Genomic DNA, 7,500 nt, shown 5'->3' on the forward strand with positions numbered 1-7,500 from the left:
AAACAAATCAATAAATAATACAAGGAAAAGAAGTAGAAAAATAAATCATATATATATATATATATATATATATATATATATATGCATATTTATATATATATATATATATATGCATATATATATATATATATATATATATATATATATATATATATGTATACATGTGAGCAGGCGATGCTCACCCTCTTTACGCGACGCCAATACCCTAGGCCTCGCCTTCCTTCTTGCCAGTTTGGCCTTGGAGTCTGCAATGGCAACGTCTCCCAAGGACTAGCATTCGCATCCACAAAGTCGCCTCACAGTCCCAGGCATGGAGATCGAGGAGCAATTGCAAGGCTTGTAACTAGAGCAATTCGAAGCGCCGAGAGAGGAAGAAGCGAACGAGGGAATAAATGGGGAAGAGGGAAGAATAAAAGGGGAAGTGGGAAGAATAAAAGAGGAGGAGGTAAAGCAAGAAACGGAGGAAAAGGAAGAACAACAAGAAATGAAGGAGGAGGGAAAACCACAAGAGAAGAGGAAGAGGAGATTAGGGAGTAAAAAGAAGATACAATTCCCCATGTGAAGCTCATGGCCTTTGATCAGTGCGTTACCTTTGTAAGTGACACAGGCGCTTCCTAGAGTCACATATCGAGTTTGCGAAGACGTTGAATGTTGAAATTCACGATGCTGGCGAGGGAGAGGAGTTTGTATAAAGGGTTTGCTTCAAATTGAGGAACTATACTTTTCGATGCCTTTCGTGCTTTGCAAGCACCCTAAAAATATTTTAGGTTTGGCCGAACTTAAATAATTTTGCTGTTTCATTAACACGGATGACAACAAGCTGATTTTTCGAAAATACACCTAGAAAATCAATGGAGACCCGTCTATGATGGACAAGAAGAAGGTATTCTTAAATATGTGGCATGCCATGTTCCATTGGTAATTTTCGGAAGGGAACACCGCAGGAGTTTCTTTGTGAACCCATTTTTAAGAGATGGCTGTGTACTAATAGGCCTAAAATTCTTGAGAAGAGCCACATTCAGTTTTAATAACGACAAAACGTGGGTGTTGACGAGGCCGGGCAAGAGCGCCCGAAACCCCAAGGATTGCTCCCGCGCCGGCGAGAGCGGTGAAGGTTGCTCCTGCCTCCCCCGTTTCCTGTCCCCGAGAAGTTTGGATGAATAACCAAAAAACAAAAAAAACCATGCATATACCAAAAAGAAAAAAAGAAAAAAAAGAAACAAGACAAATGTGTATATATGTATACATAAACATATATGTATATATACATATACATATATGTAAATATATAAATATGTATATATGTTTGTGTGTGTGTGTGTATATATACATATATATTCACATATATATAACTAAGGATATATACATGTATATATCTATATCTATCTACATATCTGTCAATCTATATCTAAATGTATGCACACACACACACACGGAATGGTCATTGAGTTGATCAGTCGTGGCATCCCATATAAATATCCTCCAAAAGAAACGGTCTTCCGCATTACTAATTAATTAAATCATGCTCATCTTTATCATTTCTTTGATATTAAGTATCGAGTCTTGGGCCAACCTCTCTTTCTTGTACCATAAACCATAACCAACATTAGAACTTTACCCAAACTTCTTAACATGTAAGCAACGTAATTCAGTTTACGTCGGTCTGTCTCTCATGAAAGTCTACCTGCATCTTATCGAACACCCAATTATTTGTCCTGTGCTCTGTCCAGCTAACACGAAGAAAACGTCTATAGCATCACAATTCAAGAGCTTCCATTTCCTTTGTAATTTTTTCTTCATTGCCGTAACTGGCAATGGGAAACAACTTTAAATGAAGAACCCAGTATTTGCAAATCCGTGTGTACATGTATGTGTGTATTCATACACACACACATCCCTGCACACTTATGCATCCGCGCGCGCATATGAGAACACACACGGATTATATATATATATATATATATATATATATATATATATATATATATATATATATACATATATATATATATATATGTATATATACATATATATGTGTGTGTGTGTGTGTGTGTGTGTGTGTGTGTGTGTATACATATATATATACATGTATATATATGTGGCAGATATTTTTATGGTTGAATTTGGTCATTATCTGACCTGACTTCAACCCGTTGTGTGCCGACTTAGTGGGGAGTGGGGGGTAGGGATCGCGGTTATTTGCTACTGATTATGATAGTCTCATTAATTATATCACTCGCCTGTAACACGGTTAATTATCGATTCAGTTACAAGTTCAAACATGATGAACATTGCGGCGCGAGGTGGGGGTGGGGGGGGGGCACCTGGTCTCAGGACCTTTGCGTATGTCAGCAGCTGGAATCATGTTTGTTTGCCTGCTTCTTCTTCTTCTTCTTCTTCTTCTTCTTCTTCTTCTTCTTCTTCTTCTCCTCCTTCTTCTTCTTCTTCTTTTACTTTTTCTTTTTCTTTTTCTTTTTCTTCTTCTTCTTCTTCTTCTTCTTCTTCTGCTTTTTCTTCTTCTTCTTCTTCTTCTGCTTCTTCTGCTTCTTCTTCTTCTTCTTCTTCCTCTTATTCTTATTCTTATTCTTCTTGCTTTGGAGAGGAAGGGAGGGGGTGGAGGGGCACCCTTCAGGTGTGGGTGTTAGGCATCAATAGATATGGTTAGTGATTCCGGTTACGGTCATTGATTATGATAATCACTTGAGGTTTCCGGTGTTAATTATCCCTACTGTCCAGTCGCCTGTTTTTTGAGAAGGGGGGAGGGGGAGAGACACCTTTGGATGTGCGTTTTAGACATCATTAGCGCCGGTTAATGATTTCCACTTCCGATCATTGATTATGATAATCACTTTAATTATGCCTACTTCCTGTTATGATACGTCATGTATGAACATAAGGTAGTTAGGCATCATTAACTATGGTTAATGATTCCGGTTATGCGATAATCACTTCCGGTTTCCGGTGTTCAGTACCCCTACTTCCTGTTTTCACACGTCATGTACGTACGTAGGATGTGCAGTTCCGTCCTTCTACTTCGACTACTTATATATATATATATAGAGAGAGAGAGATAGATAGATAGATAGATAGATAGATAGATAGATAGATAGATAGATAGATAAATAGATTGATAGATAGATAGATAAAAAGATAGATAGATATACATATATATTGATATGAATATACATATATAACTATATATATATATATATATATATATATATATATATATATATAATTACAGGACTCATGTACGCACGTTCAGATTTTATATTTCCTCTTATTGTACTGTATTTCCTCTATTTTGTATACCATTTTTCAGTTTTTCCTTTCATAACACAATCACTTTTCCCCAACTGCGCCTCAGATATCAGAGGCGACGCAGCTGGCGGCGGCGATGAATGAGTGCCAGCGAAACGGCGGGTCCTGGCACTCGGGTCTCCTGCCGGGCTCTACCCTCCCGCACTTCCCTCCGGGCCAAGACAGGGACCCCTCCTCGGTAGCCTCGCTTCCCTCCACTTCCCTCCCTCTGCAGGTGAAAAGGTCCCTCTTATTGGTGCTTCACTTCCCTCCAATTCCCTCCTTCTATAATTGAGAGTATCCCTCCACTCCCCCCCCCCCTCCCCACACCCTTCTGTTGGTGCTGCACTTTCCTCCTTCTGTGTCTCAGTCTCCCTCCTGTAGATGCCACATATCAATCCACTTCCCCTCCTCTGTAGGTGGGAGAGTCCCTTCTGTATTGGACCCATGAACTACTGAACAACGTAAATACTACAGGCCTTTTATGTAGACAAGGGTCCTCCTTGCTGTAACAGATCGCCAATTTTTTCCATCCTGTGATAAATGAGTATAATTTACCTGCCATACCTTTGTACAGCCCTCCTGTGAAGCTTCCATCCCATAATTAAAGTTAATGGAGCATAAACGACATGCAGTAACACGTAAATTCTTCTCCCTTTGACAGATGATTGCACCATTTCCCCCAAAACTTTTTCCTTACTTCTCTACATTTCTCCCCTAAATCTACATGATATATCATTCTAAGAATTCTATGAAACCCTCCGTTAACACGTATCCCTTAAAGGTTGTGGACATAAACACCACGTCCCTGGTAACGCCGCGTCTTAGAAACATGCAACATTGTCACACACACGAGCCTGAGACATGTAGCCATAACTCCTGTCTCAATGGTGGCAGGTGCGCCAGACTCAACGTGGAAAACAGGTGCGTATTCTCTTATACGCAACTTGTGTGTCTGAATGAATTCCTTTGTTAGCATGTCGCTGTGTATGCATGTGTGATATGAATATGGAGTACCTGTCTAATTGTCTGTTTGTCTATCTATCTGCCTGCTTTTCTATCTGTCTCTCTAATCATATATCAGCCTGTCTCTTTGTCTATATATCAATCAATCTCTTTCTGTCCATCTGTCTTTCTATCTATTATCTGCCATTCTATCTACATATCTGCATGTTTGTCTGTCTATTTATCTATCCAACTATCTACAGTATCTGTCTGCCTGTCATTCTGTCCATATATCTATATATTTGGTGATTCGTCTAGGAGAGAGGGAGGCAGGGAGCTTTCATTTACAGCCCAAAGAGAATGACCCGTCTGCCTCAGGTGCGTCTGCCCGGGCGGATCTTGGGGCCCGCGATGTAAGGTGACCTCCAGGACCTTCTCTGGCGCGGGCTGGGCATGGGTCCGGGCGCCACCCTCATGTCTGCCCGCCCGTATTTCCCTCCGCCTTCTCATCCGCCGCCCAGCCGGCCTCGTGTTCTATTCGGGCCCCATGGCGCCCACGCCGCGGGGCCCCGACGCCCCGCCCACGCCGCTCCTGGCGCTACAGCTCTGGCAAGGGCGCCCGCAGCTACTGCTGGAGGGGCGAGGCGGTCCGCTCAAGGTGGAGCTCAACACCACACTGCACAACGGCCACTGGCACACGATTCACATTCAGCTGCACTCCAAGGTACGGACGGCGTTCGTGCGATTCCATGGTCATGTCATTTCCTTTACGTTTTTGGATTTTATGTTTATTAATTCGTTTGTTTCGATTTTAATTTGTCGTATACTTTCATTATTATAAAAAAATCAAAGCAACGAAGAATGATTCGCAAGGTATTTGAAGTATTCGAAGGGAGCTAATAATAGAAATGTATTGTTTCGAGTTGATGATGAGAATTTCTCTGTTCAAGGGTGTAGTGTTGATGCTAGATATGTGTGGACGAGGGTGGCAAGACAGCAACAACATCGGTAAGAACAGCAACAAGAACAGCAGCAACGCTCACTGCTTGACCAGAGCTAGTTGGAAGAAAGTGGACGTTAACAGCGACTCGGTCTGGCCCTGGTTTGGCCACGGGGTCCTGCAGTTGGGCGGGATGGCCCACACGCCCGCGCGACCTGAGGACCACGGGTGGACCGCAGCGCCCACATCACGCCCACTGGAAGGCTGTATATCAGACCTGAGGTTTAATGGCCAGGTAAGATTTATATGGAATCGTATATCGACTGAGCATAGTGTTATTCTAAAATTCCCTTTCGTGATACATTGGGCAAGTAACTGTTTCGTAGCTTCGCTGCAGTTGGTCGACCTGGGCGAGCCGGCCGCCAGCGAAGGCAGCGTGGGGGGCTGTCGGCCCCAGGAGGAGGCATGCCTGGGGGCCATCCCTGGGTGTGGGCGCCGCGGGCGCTGCGTGGGCGGCCTTGGAGCAGCCCGAGTGCGAGTGCGAGCCCGGATGGTCCGGCCTCGGCTGCACGACGCCCACGGACCCCGTGGCGCTCAGGGCGGGCGTCGTTCGTGAAGGTGGCGCTGTCGTTCACGCCCGCGCCGCACGTCCTGACGCTGCAGCTGCGGATGCGGACGCGCGGCGCCCGGGACGGCCTGTTGGTCCGCGTCAACACGCACCAGGAGGACGTCGGTCTGGCCATGCATGTAATCCCTTTACGGAGTCTTCTCTCTCCCTATCTTCCTCTCCGTCTAGATAAATCCCCGCCATTAACATCGCTATTTCCTCCGCTTCTCAGTCCCGTTCAGAATATGCCTAAGGCGTCTGTTCGGGAAGCTGGCTTGATATCTTAATTTTTCCCTGTCATCTGGCATCCGGCATCGCCCTCCTTTCCCTAAACCCACCCAAGCCTCAAATCCCAGTCTGATAAGTAAAATGATAATCATTTCCCCGTAGAAACCGACCACTTCTCATATCTCACTTCTCTTGTTTTGTTTTATTAAGAGTATACAGAAAAAAGGAAATAAGTACCCCGAAGATACAAGCATCATATTTCAGATCCCTTCATGTATTTCAAGTATCCTAACAAAATACGAATCTCTTTGTATATTTCAAATGGTTTAAGCTTTCCCGTTCTTATAGAGAGAAAGAGCAGAACGAGACAGCCCCCTGCAATCATTACACCCGTATCTCCCCAGCTGCGTGCGGGCGTGCTGTGCGCCTCCCTGCGCGGCGGCGGGCGCGAGGAGAGAGCGGCGTGCGTGGAGGGGCGCCCCGTGAGCGACGGGTCGTGGCACTCAGTGTGGGCGGAGCGGCATGGACACAACCTGGTGGTGGGCGTGGACGACGGCGACGGCTGGCGGAGGAACGAGTCGCTGCCGGCGCTGGAGGGCGTGGACAAGGGCGGGGGCGGGGGGCCTCCGCCGCCCCTCCACGTGGACAAGAACGAAGGCATCACTGTGGGCGGGCGGCCCGAGTTCGCGGGCGTCAATCTCGTCACTGTCAGAGACGACTTGAAAGAGGGTAACTGGCAGAACTTTGGGCGTGTGAAAGATGAATGATTTATCTTGTTTGGTATTTGTCCTTTTCACACTCTTAAGCTTCACACACACACACACACACACACACACACACACACACACACACACACACACACACACACACACACACACACAAACACACACCTTCACTCTCATCCACTTTCTAATTCACTCTGCCTTCCACCCAGATATACAAACACACTGTTGTTGTTGTGTTTATCCACTGGAATCGAATCTTCTTGCAGGAACGAGAACTCTTAAAGCAAAGGCAAAAGGGGGAAAAAAAAAGACATTTCCAACATCCTGTTTACTGAAACATTACAGCAGGTAAATAGATTCAGACATTTCGAAAGTCGACTTGAAGTACAGCGACCGAAAGGAGATACTGAATTGGTTTTAGAAGCTAAAGTTACGTTTAAAGTTCGCCTTATTATAGTCTCAGTTCATGGATAATATGAACGATTATCTGCACGTCTTGTTCACAGTTCGTGAAGAGCAATGGAAATAGGCATTCTGTGTAGTTAGATAAGTTAATTTAGACAAAATAGTTTATAACTGCTAATAATCGTAAGGTTAGATACCACATAAACTACTATTCTGAAAAAATATATATATTTTTATCTTAGGCACTGGGATAATAGGTCTTAATTTGTCTAAGATGACGACAATCATGATAACGAAAATATAAAATGATAATGATGATGATGAAAAAAAAATGAAAATGATAATGATGA

The sequence above is a fragment of the Penaeus chinensis genome, chromosome 37 (assembly GCF_019202785.1).
Source record: "Penaeus chinensis breed Huanghai No. 1 chromosome 37, ASM1920278v2, whole genome shotgun sequence".
Taxonomy (NCBI): Eukaryota; Metazoa; Arthropoda; class Malacostraca; order Decapoda; family Penaeidae; genus Penaeus; species Penaeus chinensis.